Here is a 17,464-nt window from a genome sequence, read left to right as displayed (position 1 = left end):
AAAAATGTGCTGACTTACTGTTTTGCTCTAGTGCTTATTTTCTTTCATTCTGTAGAGGGCTGAGATCTTTTGTTCCCCCAAAGGAAGGATTCTGGATCAGCTGGGATAAGATGTTCACATGGAAATATTCAAATATGTGATAATTATCTGATATGTCCTTACATGTTCTTAGAGCTCTCTAAGTCTGTTCTCCAGTGGAAAAGCCAGCCTATAATCTTCCCTTCCCTTGTTTCGTGGGAGTCTCTAAGAAGTCAGTTGAGATATGTGCAAAGGGTGTGGGCAATTTAGGTCAAAACCAAGGATGAGGTAAGACATTTTGTAATTTATGCATTATGGAGTGGGTGTAAATTGCACTGGATGGCTAGATCTTCTGAGTTCCTGGTAGTCACTGTCTCGAACAAAATCCAGCTAGTTCATGTCAGTGTCTAGAGAAAAGCAGCCACAGTCTCCCTGATCTCCTTCCTCTGTTGAGGGGTGTTTGTGTGCTGGTTAGGCCCTTGAAATAAAAAAGTTTTCAGATTCTCAGAACCCTTCTGGCTTTATGTCAGAGCAGGAGGGAGAAGAGGCTCCTAGATTTCAGCTACACATGTGAGTATATCTCTTGTCTCTCCCATGAGGAGCATCTGCCAAGTGCTTCCCATTCCTGGAAATGCATGGATTTAACAAACCTCCGTCACCTTCACCTGTAGAACCAGAAAATAAGTCTGCCTCTTGTGTGTTACTAACAGAAATGCCCCATGACATTCTTTCCCAAATTTCAAACCTTAGGGATATTCTGCCCCACAAGAGCCAAATGAGCAGGTAATTGTCATTACCCATTGCAATGTCAATGTAACTGCTTTCTTTAGCTCTGTGTGCTGTAAAGGTGGAAGGAGAATGCTCAAGCCATAAAGCCTTTGCTTGTCCTTCTGAATTCCTCAAGAAGGGAAGATAGCCTTGTAATCAAGCTTTACTAATGATATGTTCATTTTTGCACCATTTCACTGTCAACTGTGTCTACATTTTTTTGATAAATACATAATTTGAAATTAAGAACATATATACTGAAGATATATTAAGATTTAGGTGGCCTAATATAAACATTTCTTTAAGAAATATTCTATTCTTTGATTATGATTTGAGTCTTCTGGGTGGTTTGTATAATAGATAATATGCAACACAGTTGATCACTGCCACAGGACTGACAACCAAAAAATTTCAACAAGAAAACTTTTCCAGGAGAATGTTATACAGAGATCTCATGAGGGACTATTAAATCCAGCAGGATATCCCCATGCTGTCAATAAATTTTGGCCTAAGAATTATTATCCAGATTGCACAGAGGACACATTAACTAGGGAAACCCCTTTCAGTGTTTTTGCACCATTAGCCCCTGGCAGTTGCATTATAACAGGTCTCTTTATAAACCCTCTTACTAACTGCTTCATGCGGTTTGTGATAGAACTCCAGTATATATTTACCTTATTTTATATCACCCATCTTCCAAGTTTTTTTTCTTCTGCAGGGAAAAAACCAACACTGAATACAGACAGATATGATCAGGGTATTTATTTTGTTTGTTTGTGAAATGTCCATGGAGATATATGCAGTGAATGCAACATGAAGGCAAGGCCACAATGGTGTTATTCTGGTGAGACAATCAACTTGGGCTGTTAAGTGGATATCAGGGAAAAAATCTGATTAAAAGTCATTGTAAAAATCTCTTTTACAAAGGAAATATTTTTTCAGTTTCTACTGCAGAAGAAATAATATATCTCTGGTAATGCTTCTTGAAAAGTTGTTGCCATGAAACTGTGCAGGCCAAGAAGAAAAAAATCTCTGTGGCTTGGCTTGGTTTACAGAGCTATGCAAGGAAAAAGTATGTACAAGGCACTCTTTTGCCCTCTGTATCGCCTGTGACTGTAAGACGTTTCAGCCCGCACACAAAAGGGGCTTCTTAGAAATGTTACTTACAGTCCTGTTCAAGAGGAGCAAGAGGTGGTAGAGCCTTGGCTGCAATCATCCCCATTTCCCCAGGGCCAGGCTAAAGTAGCTATGATACATTGGCAGGACCTGGCCCAGAGAAAAAATCTCAGATAGCTCAGTAATACTAGGATATGGGTAAGCTCTTGTCTGTAACTGTGTCCATAAGCTACTTGCTACCCCCAGAAATGAGTACAGTGCATTCAAGAGTAACAGAATTGGAGATAAAGGTCTGTGTTAATCTGGTATTGCAGCATGGAAGGGGCCTGGTATTGGGGGAGCAGCTCAGCAGGAAAGGATGAAGTTGGGTCTGCACAGAGAGGCTGGAGAGTAAATGTACTCCAAGGTGGATATTCTTAGTCTACACCTGGTGCCCTTTGTTTATCCTGTTGAAAAATCCGCCTACTTCCTGTGGGTTAGGCGTAGCCCACAGGTTGGTTTACTACTCTGCTCTGAAGGCGAACTTTCTGGCCATTAAAAACACATTTTTAGTAGAATGTTCCTGGCTGTGCAGTCAGAGAGAGTGGGAGAGTTCATCTGGTTTAAACAGTACACCTTGAGGTTGTTCACATGGCGGGGAGGTGGGGCACAATTAGAAGAGATAGACAACACACATTCACCTTCTGCATCACATCTCAGTGAACTACCTCTGGATTAAAGGTGTTCCTCAGTGAAACTGATTATCAAAGTGGATTTTTTAAAAAAATGAATTTATTTGGTCTTTTTCTCAAAAACAAGCCTTCGGTTTCATCTTGGAAATCTTTATTAATTGCTTGTCCTAAACATATGTGCATCTCTCAGGGATACTTGTTCCCTTCCCCCATATCAGACTGTGAACTTTCTTTAACCCAGCCCTTCCCATTCACGAAAATGCCTCTTTGACCTGAGTTATAAAGCAGTTGACCTTTCCACCTCCACATCCCTCATTCATATGCAATTCTTCCAAGATATCTACATGACACAGGCCATCTTTATGAACGAATACAAAGAGCAGTTAGACTTAACTACAGAACAACAATGCCTATGTTCTAAAAGCCTTCCACATCTGAAATGTATTTTAGCGTGTATAAAATATGACATTGCTGGGCATCTCTGCTTCTCGCAGTGACTAGGTATCCTCACCTCTGGCTAGGTGAAAATTTTGGGGTGAAGACACATGTAGGGTTGTGACAAATATTCCTCATAAAGAAGCAAGTTTAAAAAAAGAAAGTAGGCAAAGCATCCCTCTGTACTTGTGTAGCGTGAACTTTGTCCCCTGGTACAATAAAGAAACTCAAGATACCATAATTACCTTTAGTATTCTCACAGTCTCCCCATATGGAGAGCTACGGACACAGTGCAATCCTCTGAGCAAGAGACACATCTTGCAGTTTCATGTGGTGTCAAGCTTAATGGACCTCTAACACTGCTGCTTTTGGAAAGACTTTCAAAAAGACCTTTTTTTCCTTTGCTGCCATAACTCTTAGACAAACATTTACTTCTTCTAAAAAAAGCATCTCAAAATGGCTATTTTTTGCAAGTACAATGCACTTGCTTTGCACAGATGTAAATAACAGCAAAGATACACAAGGAGGGAAGAAGCTACTCAAATATATTTTATTTTCAGCAGTATAAAATTTGATACTACCAGCTGCCATAGAGCATGCAGGTTCCCTATGGTACATCCCAGAGCCATCTTACACAAAAAAAATATGGCATGAAATAAGCCAGCAAATAGCATTAGTTCTCATTCTGGCATTTGATATTTGGTCCCACCATATGTTGATCCCACATGCTGAGACTCGTTTCCTTCCTCTAATATTACCTTTTTTTTCCCACTGCTGCTTTTGTAGAAGATGAGGGATCTTAGTGCAGGGTCTGCTTGCATTTGTTCTGCCAGGCTCTGTTTGCTGCGGTGGCATCATTATACATCTCATTAAATAGTCAAGGTCAAACCAGCAACTAAGATGTTCTGTATGTGGTTCTCTATGGGTGGCTAAATAAATGAAGATTTCAATAAATATTTGATGTCCTCTGAGAGTTGAGAACTAGCTTTCTTCTTACAGAAGGTCCTAGGCTAGCACCAAATTTTAAGGAAACAGTTGGCCCATAAATTATGTTGAAAGGCAATTGTCTTGAATCCTGATGTTACAACACTAGCAGACCTTCATTTAATGACAATGTTTTTGTTCATATGATTTGTAGTTCCTGATTCATGAAGTAATCTTACTCTGATGGGAGCATTCCTCTTTGTCTGCAGAGGCAAGATATTCCCCCCCGCCCTCAGCCCCATTTTCTATACATACTCTTGCATGGCTGAGCAACAGCTCCTCTTAGCATTCATATTATTAATGAGTAATACTTGCAAAGAGTGGGAGAATTCTCTCCAACTAAACTTCCTGTGAAGATATATCCATGGTTATGGCATCCCATTTCTGTCCTCAAGGGCCCCAAGAGGAGCAATCAGTTATTTGGGAAATCCCTTGCCTTGAGGGAATCCTCAGATAGTAGAGACCTGGCAAAATCATCTCTCTGCCATCTAGTCACAGGTTTTTCTCAGAGTAGAAGCCACTGTGGCCATGCCTGAGGAGTGATTGTGCCTGGAGTCTTGCCGTGTATTAAGATCCCTGGTCATTATGTTTCCCAGAGTTATTCACTGTTAGGTGACAAAACCTGGAGCAATTTGGGACTGTCTGGATGTAGGTGTTGAATCAACCATGTGTCAAGGGAGTGAAATGGCAGTATACAGTCATATGGGGATTTGGTGGGAGCATTCCCCTGTTCTCCCCCTGAATGCTTTTTCCAGTCTCATAGATCAGATCTCATAGGTCAGTGAGTTTTCACCATGTCAAAATATAGTCCTGGTCTGGGATTTGGACTAGAGATTAGTTTAGTTTATATTGCGTGATCAGTTGTGAAACAGATCTCTCCAACATCTGCTTCTGTTCTGCCTGATAGTGGCAAGGGATGGCCCATACTGTATGTATGAGAAGCTCAGGTAGAATCAGACTCCAGAAGGCAAATAACTTCCCTTTCACCCTTCCCAGCCCTAAAAATAATGGATGTAGAGAATCTGTTCACTAGCATACCTGAGAATAGATGAGGTAAGTTGTCTTTAGGATGTAAATGTTCTAAATTTCAAAACAGAACAAAAGATGTTAATTTGATTGAGTGTGAGACTGACTGTAGAAACTGCCCAAAGCAGATAATAGGCCTTCCAAGTTCAATAAAAAGAATATTTAAATATATTAATATATATAAATAAATTAAATATACTCCAGACTGGGAGTATAGGGACTCCTAAAAGTGTAACTCATGATATAATACATACGACAAGATATATGACAAAATTTCAAAATAGCTGAAGCATATTTATATGAATGCCCAATACATTAGGAATTTAAAAACAAACATAATGAGTGACACTAGAAAAACTTGTAGTTAATTAATACCCTTTCTGTTTGTTTGAGCTGAAATCATTAGTGTTAATTTCATTCCATGATTATTCCATTTCTAGAAGTAGACATTTTTGTGCTGATTTATGTAAGACTTACAATTATATGGTGAGCTACTGTAGACAGGATGGACATGTGTATCTTCTTTTATGTGCTAAGTCAAAAAAGAAAAGTAGCATTCACAGTATCACGAAACATAGGTATCCAGTAATTGTCAGTTTTGGTAAATTAATATAATACTATGAGTGTTATTCTCTTAAAAATTGCCACAGCAGGTCTGTTTCATTCTGAACATGACTACAATCCCTGTCATTAAAACACCGAGGTTTTCTCTCACTCCTGTGGCTTGCAGAAGTTTTTTATTCCAATGAACCATGGAGTTAGTGTCTCAGTCCCCACTCTGGTGTATCCCACATTAGCTTCAGAAAATATTGCACGTCTGAACATCCATCTGGCAAAACCAAAATGAAATATTAGCATAATCAAACTAATAAGTACTTCCAGAACATTATAATGGATAAATGTATCCCAGTAAATTCACAGTAAGCCATTGAGTGATCCCTTTGTTTATAACCTCACAAAAATGGCTCCAAATGTTTTATATTCATTCATTTTGCCCATAATCAAAAAATCTACTTTGTTTGAAGTGTCCAAAACCATCCCTTTTTTCTTGCTCTGAAAACAGGTGGAAACAGATCTTTACAGTGCTGATTGCCCGGACTGATAAAAAACCCCATACATTTAGGCCCTATGTAATGGTTTATGTTTTGGAGTTTTACTTGCAAAAAAATTGCCAGAGAAAAAACCCTATGAATTAAGTTTATTATACTAGTATACTTTGCTACTGTAAGTATAGTTGCTATACCTTGAGATACTGTTACTCAGGTCTCAGTCTGATGGTTGTGGTTTCTAGAGCTACTAGTTCTGACAATCACTCTCACCACTGCTGCATGTGAAAGATAGAAATACAGACAAATACAGGCTGATTGACCTTGCATTACTTGTTTGGGGTGGCCTGTTTTGGTTTTGGTTTTGGTTTTGGTTTTTGGTTTTGTTTTTCTTTTTCTGTAACAAAATTAAGCAAATCCTTGGCAACATACCTGAGATTTTTTATGCAGTGATACATTTCTGAAAATTGACACTTAACTTCAGGTCTCGGAGACTGAGTGAACTGAAATTGTTTCACAGCCTCCCTGTTGTGTAGGTTGCAAAAAAACTGTCTGCAAAAAGGAGGCTGAATCACAAGCAATACTAGGCAGCCTGCAACAGACCTTTAGAAATGAGAGACGTCTTGTACCATTTACCAAACAGTGGGGAAAGTGTGAAGATGACTAAAAAGATTCAAAGCCCTTTTAAAAGCCCTTGCATGCCTCATCATGTTCAATTTTATAGAGAGTACTTTACTCCCACCACAACTTTTTTTTACATTCAAATGAAAACCTGGAAACTGGTGTTGAGTTAGTGTAGTACTAGTAGAAGGTACTAGACCTAATCTTGGAAAGCTTCACTCGCCATGAAGTCTGAATGGGATTCTGGGGTCAAAGGGTATTCTAAGAAATTGATTTTATATTCACCTCAAAAAAGCAGGAGCTAAACCACTCTCCATGTTCATGGAGAGCAGGGTGAGAACACAAGTCTACTTACTCTAATGCATTCTTGTTTAGAATCTCAGTCCCTGTCCCACCTTAGGAGTTATCACCATAGATCTGAATTAATGTTGAATGACATTATAGATATTAGTCCGCAGTGATTGAAGAAGGGACTGAAAAACCATAAGATGAGAAAAAAATGTTTTCTATTGCCTATTGGGACAACAAATGATATTTTTTCTCATCTTACTGTTTTTTCTGTTTTGATTGGGTTTAGTAACTTTCAGCAGGGGCTACAAGACTCCATTGCTCATGACGAGACCCCAGTACAGCCGTTACTCCAGCCCATGCATTTACTAAAAGATAAGGACAAGTAATATGGAAAAAAAGTAGTTACTTTCAATGATAAATTACCTATTTTGTTATCAGCTGAACACACTGGGCAATGTAACACTATCTGGTTTTAGAACCGATTTCCTACTGGACTCTATAGAGACATCTTAAAACTGATTGCATATTGAAGTCCTTTGTACTTTTATTATTGATTTCTGGGATGAACACCATCAGGTACTGAGGAACTGTTGAAAGTTAGTCTCCTGAGTTTTTCTGAACACTGATAATGTTTTATCTTTATGACCAAAAGGAATAATCTCAGGGTAGAAAATTTCCTGTCAGTTACCTTGAGAAAGTAATGCAGTTGTTGTCATCTCCTTTCCTTTGCTGGGTTCCTTTGTGCTCAGTGTGCTCTATTCAAGAGCTTTTATTGTATAACTGACATATTTAAACATTTTTATTTGTCTCTCTCTAGTGTATGTTATTCTTTTATTGCTGTCAGTATGATGATGAAACCATGGCCTAGTCCATAATAAGCAGAGGTGTGGAATATTAAACTGAAAAAAAAAAGATATAAAATGCATAATATCCCTTTAAAGTTTTTAAACTCCAAGCTTTCTTCAGTGCACATTTGCAGATGAACACTGAAAATATTTTAGTGTGAGAAAGTATTAGGAGTGACACTGTTATAGAATCCCAATTAGAAAAAAACATTCAGTTTGAACAGATAAAATATGAATGACTGAGTTTTCATTGGGCGTTATGAATCTGTTGAAAAATGCTTGAGTTTTATAAAAAAAAATAAGGAACATGATGTGACACTTTATGTTCTATGAAATGAAACAAACAGTACATAAACAGTGACAGAAGACTGGCTGGTGCATGGTAACAAAGGCCATTTCAGGGTCTACCTTTACATGCTGTAAATAATCACAAATTTGACCATCATCTTCTTCCACAGTAGCTGATTATGTACCATACAACAGATCAAGTGTTTCTTGTGTTTACACCATCTGGGTTACATTTGTCTCATGGTTATTCTGCCATCAGTGAATTTACCAGAGATTTTCCCCATCCAGAACAACTAAGAAAAAAAACCTCAGGTAAATCTATTCCTGCAACACAGTCTCAATCTCTGGGAATCTGGGAATGGCTTTTCCTGCTGTCCCCTTGGGAAACAGGTTTGAATTGGCTGCAGAGTATCTTTTCTTTTTCTTTTTTTTGGTGCTGTCATTGTAGGAAAAGGTTTAATTAGGTGGTCTGGGTGTAGGACTCATAGATGACCAGTCAGGGCAGGTAGAAAAAAGCACTAAAAAAAATATTGACAGACTTCCTTGACAGCACAGCTCCTACCAGAACACCAGCAGGAGTCAAAGCAGACACAGAGCCACAGTCATAAAACGGACTTTAAGATGTATGCATTTTCTGGGCCATGTTTTACAGCCCTAATTCATGGAGCACCACAAATGGCTCTCTGTGATGGAATTCTGTGGCACTGCTGTAGTTTATGGTCATGAGAAAAAAACCTAGATTTAGTGTGCAAAAAAACCCTACAGAACTCATAACTAGAGGAAGGGCTAAATAAAGGGCCTTTGACAGGAGCAGAGGTAGACAGGCTCTAATTTGGTCGTAGTGTTTTCATTTGGTGAAATTCCATTGCTACAAATCCCCATTGTATGCTGTTTTTTGTTGTTAAATCTATTTTTATTAAAATGGAAAATGAACTAATCTCAAGGCCCTGGAGTTATCCGCCCGGTGTTCCACATACATGTGCAATATTTTCAGATTTGCTGAAAGAAAAATAATATGTACTTGTCTGGAATGCTGTCTTGCCTAGCTCCATCCTGCAGTGATTAATTACAGTTGAATTTTAGTCCCTTGGAACAGAGGATTTATAATAGAAATACTGCACAGTGTGCCACTTTTGTCAACTCTGCATATCCAGACTGGGCTTGTTGCAGCAGGTTTCGCTTACATCTTAAAATGCCTTGCAAGAACTGAAGTTGTTGAGAATGTTTTCAACCTTATAAGTCTTCAGAGATCTTGAGTCATAGACTTCACAAGGCTGGTGGTATATACAGCACTATGTCAGAGAAAAGTTCTGTGGTGCAAAGCTGGCTGTTTAAGCGGAGGCTGCATGAGCGGTGCTACAATCTGGGTCTAACCCAGATTCCCTTGACTTTTCCAAGGGCCAAGAGCCCTCATTCTCTCAAGCACTTGCAATCAGTAGCTCATTTCTGACTGCTGGGAAGTAAGAATAGTCTCATAGTTAATGTATGAGCCTTGGGGTTTTTTTCTGATTGCACAGAGTAAGATTTTGGAGATCAATTTTATTTCAGCGTTTGCTTTTATTTCCTCCATTGTAAAATGCAGGGAATAGTTAGCTATTCCAAATGCTTTGATTCTATCCACACTGCTGTCCAGAGCACTAAAGAAACTCAGTTAGACAGGAAAACCAAAAAACCACACCAAAACAGACAGGGGAATCATAATCTGCTAACCATGACAAAGGAGCAAGTTGCTGTCCCTCAGCTGCACTGCTGTAGGTTGCTTCCATGACGCTTTGGCAGTAGCTTTTTTCCTGCCACACAGAGTGTGACTGCTGTTTCACAAGTGTCCCAGTTATCCCAGGCTCTGTATTTTCAAGATAAAGAACATGAGATGGCAATCCATACTGAGAGTACATGGTAGGTCTAGATCACTGTACTAGGGTCCTAGCTGAGAACAGAGGTAAGTGTTGGAGGCTGTGGGAGTTGAAAAAGTCAGGGTACTTGTATGAGACCTGAAGTAAGGTGCAGGGAAGAAAGCATCAGTGGTACCTGCTGAACGAATCCTGTGCATGAATTTCAGTGACAAAAAGACCAAGGTATTGAGAAAGGCCTGAAAAGTGCGGGTGACAATTAGCTGTCTCTTGAACACCTCTCTTCCCTACAGGAACCTTGACACATAGTCAGCTTTAAATATGCCTCAGCAATTTTTTCCTGCTAAATCAAAAGGAAGGTGCTGGAGGGTTTTCAGACTCCAAGAAGGACTGATGCTTTGATGGTGTCACTGCAGGTTGTGCATGTCAATACAGTTTTCCCTTTGTGACATTTTGCAGCACTGCCAACATTCACAAATTATTTCTAGTTGAAAAACAATATACCTAAGAACCACCTCTTAAAAGGAAATTGTTATTTTTCCCTCAGGAGAAAATACTATTGGGATTAAAAAGAATAAAAATGTCCTAATCTCTTTATATTTGATTAGTTTTCTTTTTTTGCATTTACTTGTACATCTTTATCACTCTTTACGTGGAGTGTTAAAACCAATGTAGGTCAAAATCCTCTTATTGATTAGCAGATGTCACTGTGAATTCACACTAGTAACACTGGGGCTCCATGGAGGCATAAATATTTGTCTGCCTACAATGCACTGCAGAAATAACAGGTTAAGTCAGTTTTCCTTTTTATCTCATTATTTTCTAGCCTCTACTTATATGGTTTTAACATAAGCATAAGTTTTAACAAAATGCTAGATTTTCTTAGCTGGCAGAACAAGCAGAGAACAGATTTTGAAACTGGATGGAAGAAGTGCAATAACTTTTTCAGACACCCGTAATTAGCTAGGTCACAAGATGTGCATAGAGCATGTACCTATTTCTGTCAATACCCTGCTACCTTAAAGTTAGGCTCTTAAAGTTATTTCTAAATCATTCATTAAATGCAGATTAGACTTGCTGTCTTATCTAATCAAGCTTGCAGGCACTGAATTTCCTAAGAGTCTGGTGTCATTAGCTCTTCAGTCACTGGGAATGCAATGCCTAGGAGTGATGGCTGCCTATGACAGGCCTGCTTTTTACTTGGTTTCCTACCCCTCTTGGGCAATTATCTTCATCTGAGTCCTTGCAACATCTTTTAATAAAGCTTTTTGTTAGCCCTAGTGGGAATCTCTAGTTCCTGTAAGCAACAATAAGCGCTGGAGCAGACATATGACCCATTTTTTCCAATTATTAGTAGTGAACACTTCAGAAGGCACAGTTTTGATCACAGTGCAAAGGATTGAAGACAAAGATAAGGCAACTACTAACTAAATACAAAATATTTTGCTTGGCTTGATGTGGATTATTTGGTTTGGGTGATAATTGGTATATTAGTTTTCTATTTCATATCCTCTCCAAGACAAATGGTCTCAGAATGACAAAAATAAACATTTTTTCAAAGGCTTATATTACTGAAAGCATAACATGCTGAAGGAAGAAAGGCTTTTCCATCTCATGAATCAGGGTTGACATTTATCATGCAGCCAGGTATATTGCAGTATTTAGATATGAGGCCCAGGGTCTAATAAAACATTATTCATATATTTTGTTATTATCATATAAATCTATTAATCACAGTATGGTAGTTGCATGACAGATGAGGTCATTATTACACTGACATAATTATTCCTCAGAATTAAAATCATCTTAACATTCCACAAGCTTAGACATTTTTCCTGTTTGTTATTTTTCTTTCTGAAAGGCAAAGATATTTTCAGAGTCCCCTCTCTTCCTTTAACCTAGATAGCTGCTCAGTGCTTGCAAAATCCTCTGACAAGTAGGAATGGATTTTCACATGGGAATGATCTCACATTTCCATTTACCTGGAGACTTTACAAGAATTAGATTACTAGATAGAAATAGAACTTTACTCAACAGAAATTAAGAGCTGGATCTTGCAAATCACTTAAGAGCATGGTCAACTTTCTTCACATCAACAGTCCCAGCAGCCCAGCTCACTCCCATTCAGACAGGAGCCATCTCTGGAGTGATAAATGGAGAGAGATTTCAGCAAGGCTACATTTACCCCATTACCTGCTAGACTGTGGGCTTGTGGGATATTTGGAAAATCAAGGTCTTAGTACGGAGGTTGAGACCATACAGAGACCATCTGTTATAAAGCGCTTCATTGGTGGTGTCTCTATTGATTCTATAGGGCACTCTGATAGCCTTGAAAAGCAGGAGCTTGCACCATTCATGGTTTTCTTGTCCTTTAGCCACTACAATGGTTGTAAACTTAAAATTAGCACCTGAAGTACAAGGCCTGAAAATATCCCTCCATGCATGTGCCATGCTAGTGGGGTAGAGCAGTCCTTGTTTCATGTTCACGTCTTTAAGGAATCTCTGGGAAGCTGGATGAAAAATGAATATCATTTCCTATAGCCACCTTTATTACAGGTGATTCCTCCCTTCCTACTCTTCCTCAGGATAAATCCCTAAACTGAAATCCAAAGGAACAGGACACCTGACCTTTCAGGAATTCAGTCTTCTAACTCCACTCTTCATGGAAGAAGAATAGCCTTTCCTGTGCAGGGAGTGTGGCAACGCAATTGAACTTCAATTAGTGGATGTGATTACTCATGTCAGTTATTAGTCACATCAGAGTTTTCTTGATCAGGCCCTAATTTTTTGTATTGCTTCCCCCACACCCTTGATGATATGACAAGTTCTTCTCCAGAGAGAGAAATGCAGAGCAGAACAGGATATTTAAGAAGTCACAGCAGGGGCATTTTACTCATGCTGGGATTGCTGCATTTTGTATCTGTAGGCTTTATCATTCATTAATTGCTTGTTTATGTCTCTAAAATAATTTAAAATACTTCAGTTTCAGAATGCCGTCTGCGTATGATTTCCATTGCTAGTCAAAAAGCATTTAAGTGAGTCTGATGCACTTCTACAGAGAGTAGGAGGAAATTATGTTTACCACCCTCTTTTAAGCTCATCTGCAAAATGCTGTCCTTTCAAACGTCTCCCAGGAACACATTCTGAGTGAGGATGGTATTTTTTTCAAGCCTTGATTTTATCTTTTTTTCCTGCAAAATGCTACTCTTGTTTTCTTTAGTATTTCTATCTTCCTTCTCAGGGCATGGTTATTATTAACTAAAACAACAAAAAGACATGTCAGTGCAAGTATCTAGAGACCTTTTGGTTTTGATTTTGACTCAAAGAATATATTATTTAAGACTGCCATTTAAGAATAATGTAATTAGACTGTTTATAGTGACTTTGGGCAGAAATACAATTGGTAAAGTGGTGAAGGTCTGCATCATCCAAATTACAATATTCTGCATCACCTGATGAGAGTATCATCCTATTAAACAGCCTCATGTTCTTCTTCTTGTATCAAGTTCAAGCTAGCTGGTTGAAGAGGAATTTGGGCAGAGGAAAGAGGAAGTTCTTCCCTGACCTTTTCAGTAACTTCAAAAAAGTATTCTGCTGCTACACAGTTTTGAAAAAATAGGCTATCCGTTCTCCTATTTTTGGGAAAGGGCACTTCTCTCCAACTGTCCTTCCGTGCTTAGGTGCACTGGAGGAGGCCCAGCTGTGGAGGAGAGTGGGAGCAAATGTTCCATGAGTCCTTATACTAGCCTGCTTCTTCTTCTATATATGGGGTGGCACATGATCAGCAAAGCGGATCCGTCACTGGTCATGGATTCCACTTCTTACACTGATGAACCCCGCAGGTGGAGTCCTCCCACCTCATGGAGTGAGCTGAACCTTTGGACCTGGCCTTTGGGCTGGTAGATCAGCATCCAGCCTAGCTCTGCTTCTTGGGAAATCTATCAGCCTTGGAGTGTCTGTTGTGCCTCTCAGAGACACCCTTCGTGTAGCGCTACAGAGAAAGATTTCTGCCTGTGTTATCCCTGGTCCAAGGTACCCAAGTGCCACACAAACTCTTTTTCCCTGTTTGATCTTGGGGCTTCACTGACAGAAGGTGGCAACAAAGCTGCTGAAGGGGCTGAAAGACATATCCTGTGAAGAGTGATTAAGGACTTTGGGCTTGTCTAGTTTTCAGAAAATGAGGCTGAGAGGTGACCTCATTGCTCTCTGTGGCTTCCTGAGGAGGGGAAATGGAGAGGGAGGTGCTGATCTCTTCTCCCTGTTATCCAGTGATAGGACACGTGGGAATGGTTCAAAGCTGCACCAGGGGAGGTTTAGACTGGACGTTAGGAAGCATTTCTTTACCAAGAGGGAGATCAAACACTGGAACGGGCTTCCTAGAGAGGTGGTCATTGTCCCAGGTCTATCAGTGTTTAAGAGGCATTTGGACAATGGCCTTAACCAATGCTTTAACTTGGTCAGCCCTGAACTGGTCAGACAGCTAGACTAGATGATTATTGTAGGTCCCGTCCACCTGAATTATTCTATTCCATTCTAGTACGTCGCAGCAAATTTTCCAGGTCCTTGAATACTTAGTGATGTTACAAGACTCATTAAAACCTACCCCTCAAGAAAAATATGTAGCTAATATCCACCTGTCTGCTCTAATAACTTGTTTATTGCATATTGTCTCAATGCATTTCTTTTCTGTCTCAGGGTGTGAGTTCAAAAGAGCAGTGGCTGCCTCTTCTCATATATATACAATGCCTCATACCATGCAAGATTATAAAAACGGTGCTTATATATTGCCTTTTTCAAAACATGGATATCTTTTTATTGTTTAATAAACTGCAGTGGATTGACATCCTCACTGACTATTCTGGGATTAGGAGCAACACAGCTACATGGTATTAGCACTGAGCCCTGCTGAGAATCTGGGTCCATCAGCTCAGGCAACAAAGCTATGTTGCTTTGAGCTCTGAATGAAAGTGAGCATCCAGAAGAGCTTGATGTTGGATGAACATGAGAGCTTGGGGAATCACTACACTGTAATCCACACTGGCATGGGGATGTACCCAAAACGGCTTTGGTTTGCGGCTTGGATAAAAAAACAGCAAGACTTGTGGTCTAAAATTAGTCAGGGATCCCTGAAAAATTTTGTCATCATACCTCTCGCTGTTTGGTATGGAGCCATGATGGCTTTGAACATGTGCCCATTGCACTTGTACCTTTAGGAAGTTGGTGGTCAGGGAGTCTCATGGCCTGAGTGAACCATCGATGGCATTGAGGCAGCACAGCCCTTTACCATCATACTGAAAGAGGAAGAGGGACAGTGGTGGAGTGTCCAGTTGCCAAATAGACTTAAAATATATCAAACACTCAGTATAAGCAACTGTCACTAGGTGCTACGTGACTGTATAAGATGCTGTGGTTTGGAAGAGGAAGTGGCTGACATTAAAATGTCCATGGGAATTTTATAATAAAGCCACTGCCTGTACTTTCATTACTGCTTGTTTCTACGATACTAGATTTCACACAGCTGTTGCTTGCAGGGCTTTTCTTTGAAGAGTTAGAAAATCCTAAAACTGTCATTTAGTGAGTGATACTCTTCTGTAAACTCTCTGGACTTCTATAAATATTGCTAACTCCATGCAGGACATTATTATCTAAACTCATAGGGAATACCTCTAATCACAGTCTACCCGCCCATGTCAATCTAGGACACATCCAACCCTTAGAAATAGCAGTGGAGAAATCATAAAATGTTCTAACACATGGAGTTGGCAGACAAGCGCGAGACAAGATCACAAACTGTGCAAAATGAACAGTTTGCAAGTGAACGTGCTTCTCTCCCCCATCAAAGTGCTGGCTGAATATTTTACGATGACTTCAAATTAACACACTAGCCTTCTTTTTCTTTTTATTTTTTTCTTCTAAATAAATTTTCCTTTAATCAGAGCTGCTTACTTGACAGTAATGCAATTACCTGCCGTTGATCATTTTCTGATCCATGACCAAAGTGGTCTCTTTTTTTTTCATTAAGAATTCATAAAGTTTTCCAGTTGAAATAGGTCTGAGTGTGATGTTAGAATGGATGTTGTTTTAAGTCTGTTGTGAAACAACTTCAAGACCTAATTATAACCTGTTCATACGAGCTAATAGTGAAGGAGACTAGAGGTCAGGAAGAACTGAATGGTTCTATTCAGCTTTATCTTAATTGAACTCACCATTCAAGAAATGGATCATGAATGCCAGGGAATTTTTCTTCTTTTCTGAGTTGGCCTGAATATATGTCTTCCTTGAAAAGGCTATCCATTGCACAAGAGTCTAACTGCAAAGTGTGAATTTATGATAAGGCCATGTATCATTTTATGCTGGAGAGGGTTTTGTGTGAAGATTTTGGGGTACAGTTCTCTAAGGAAACTTGAAAGAAAAAAATAAAAATGAAAAAGTGTTCCCTGGTAGACCACACAGGTAAGACAAACAGCAGACTCTCCCTGTACATCATGTATATGACTTACGAACACCAGCTTGCATTGTCTGGCTGAATACAAAAGTACTTCGTATTCAGCAAAAGCAAACATATGGCACTGGCAACATTCCAGGTAAACAGGCTTGTGCAAACAAGATGATAAATATATGGCTGATGTTGGTTGTCTTTGCTGTTACTTATTATTTATGGAGCAACCTTGAAGTGCAATGGAGTATGGTATATGAAACTTTTTATGGCAGCAGTGGTTAGAACTTCACAGGCATTTCCAGGTTTTTACCCTAGCCATTAAGCAGAAATTTATTCTGTCACATACTAGCCTGGATACCATTTAAGCTGTACAGGTACCAATGAGATTACCACTTTTCAGGAAGTCTTATTACTTAGTGGTTGATGTATCATAGCTGTCAAGATAACAGGTTTAAAATTTGAAAATTGCCACTTTTGAAAGCAAATTCTGGCATACATACACAATACCAGGAAGAAGTCTGATGTTTGTGACTGCTAACAAGCACTTTGCTTCAGCAAAAGGATGCTACCTGCTGAAATAAGTGGGTCATAAGCCCCTAAGTCTCCATTCTTGGAGATACTCAAACGCCATCTGGGCATGATCCTGGGCAACCTGTTCAAGGTGGCTCTGACTGAGCAGAAGGGTTGGACCAGATGACCTCCAGAGATCCTTTCCAACCTCATCCATCCTGTGATTCAGTAAGTTGTTTCCTCTTGGCTTGCTTCAGCAGCTTTAAGCCACAATGTATTGAATCTACAATTCTAATTTTAGAGGTGTAACCTCCCTTGCATTGTTTAGGGGACACACATGTAGCACTCAGGCCTGCGAGTGACAGTCAGTAGAGTATTCAAACCACTCAACATGAAGAACCTGAATTAGTCAGCACGGTTGTAAGAAGAGACAAGTACCTTTATAGCTCCATTAAGAAAAGCTGAACTTAGAACAAATGACTTGTGGCAAAAGAACATTTTGTTTTACTGTTCTGGTTTTGGGGGTTTTGTGTTTTTTGGTTGGGTTTTTTTTTTT

At 39.4% G+C, this 17,464-nt stretch overlaps 1 long non-coding RNA gene across 2 annotated transcripts in view; it reads left to right on the top strand.

Annotated features, from left to right (window-relative positions):
• LOC141949860 (uncharacterized) overlaps positions 1 to 17,464 on the top strand; it is a 47,806-nt gene that overhangs the window by 26,134 nt on the left and 4,208 nt on the right. The gene's annotated exons all lie outside the window — the stretch shown is intronic.

This window comes from Strix uralensis, chromosome 1 (assembly GCF_047716275.1).
Source record: "Strix uralensis isolate ZFMK-TIS-50842 chromosome 1, bStrUra1, whole genome shotgun sequence".
Lineage (NCBI taxonomy): Eukaryota > Metazoa > Chordata > Aves > Strigiformes > Strigidae > Strix > Strix uralensis.
The sequence above is the reverse complement of the archived record's forward strand: the minus strand, read 5'-3'. Positions and strand labels throughout refer to the sequence as shown.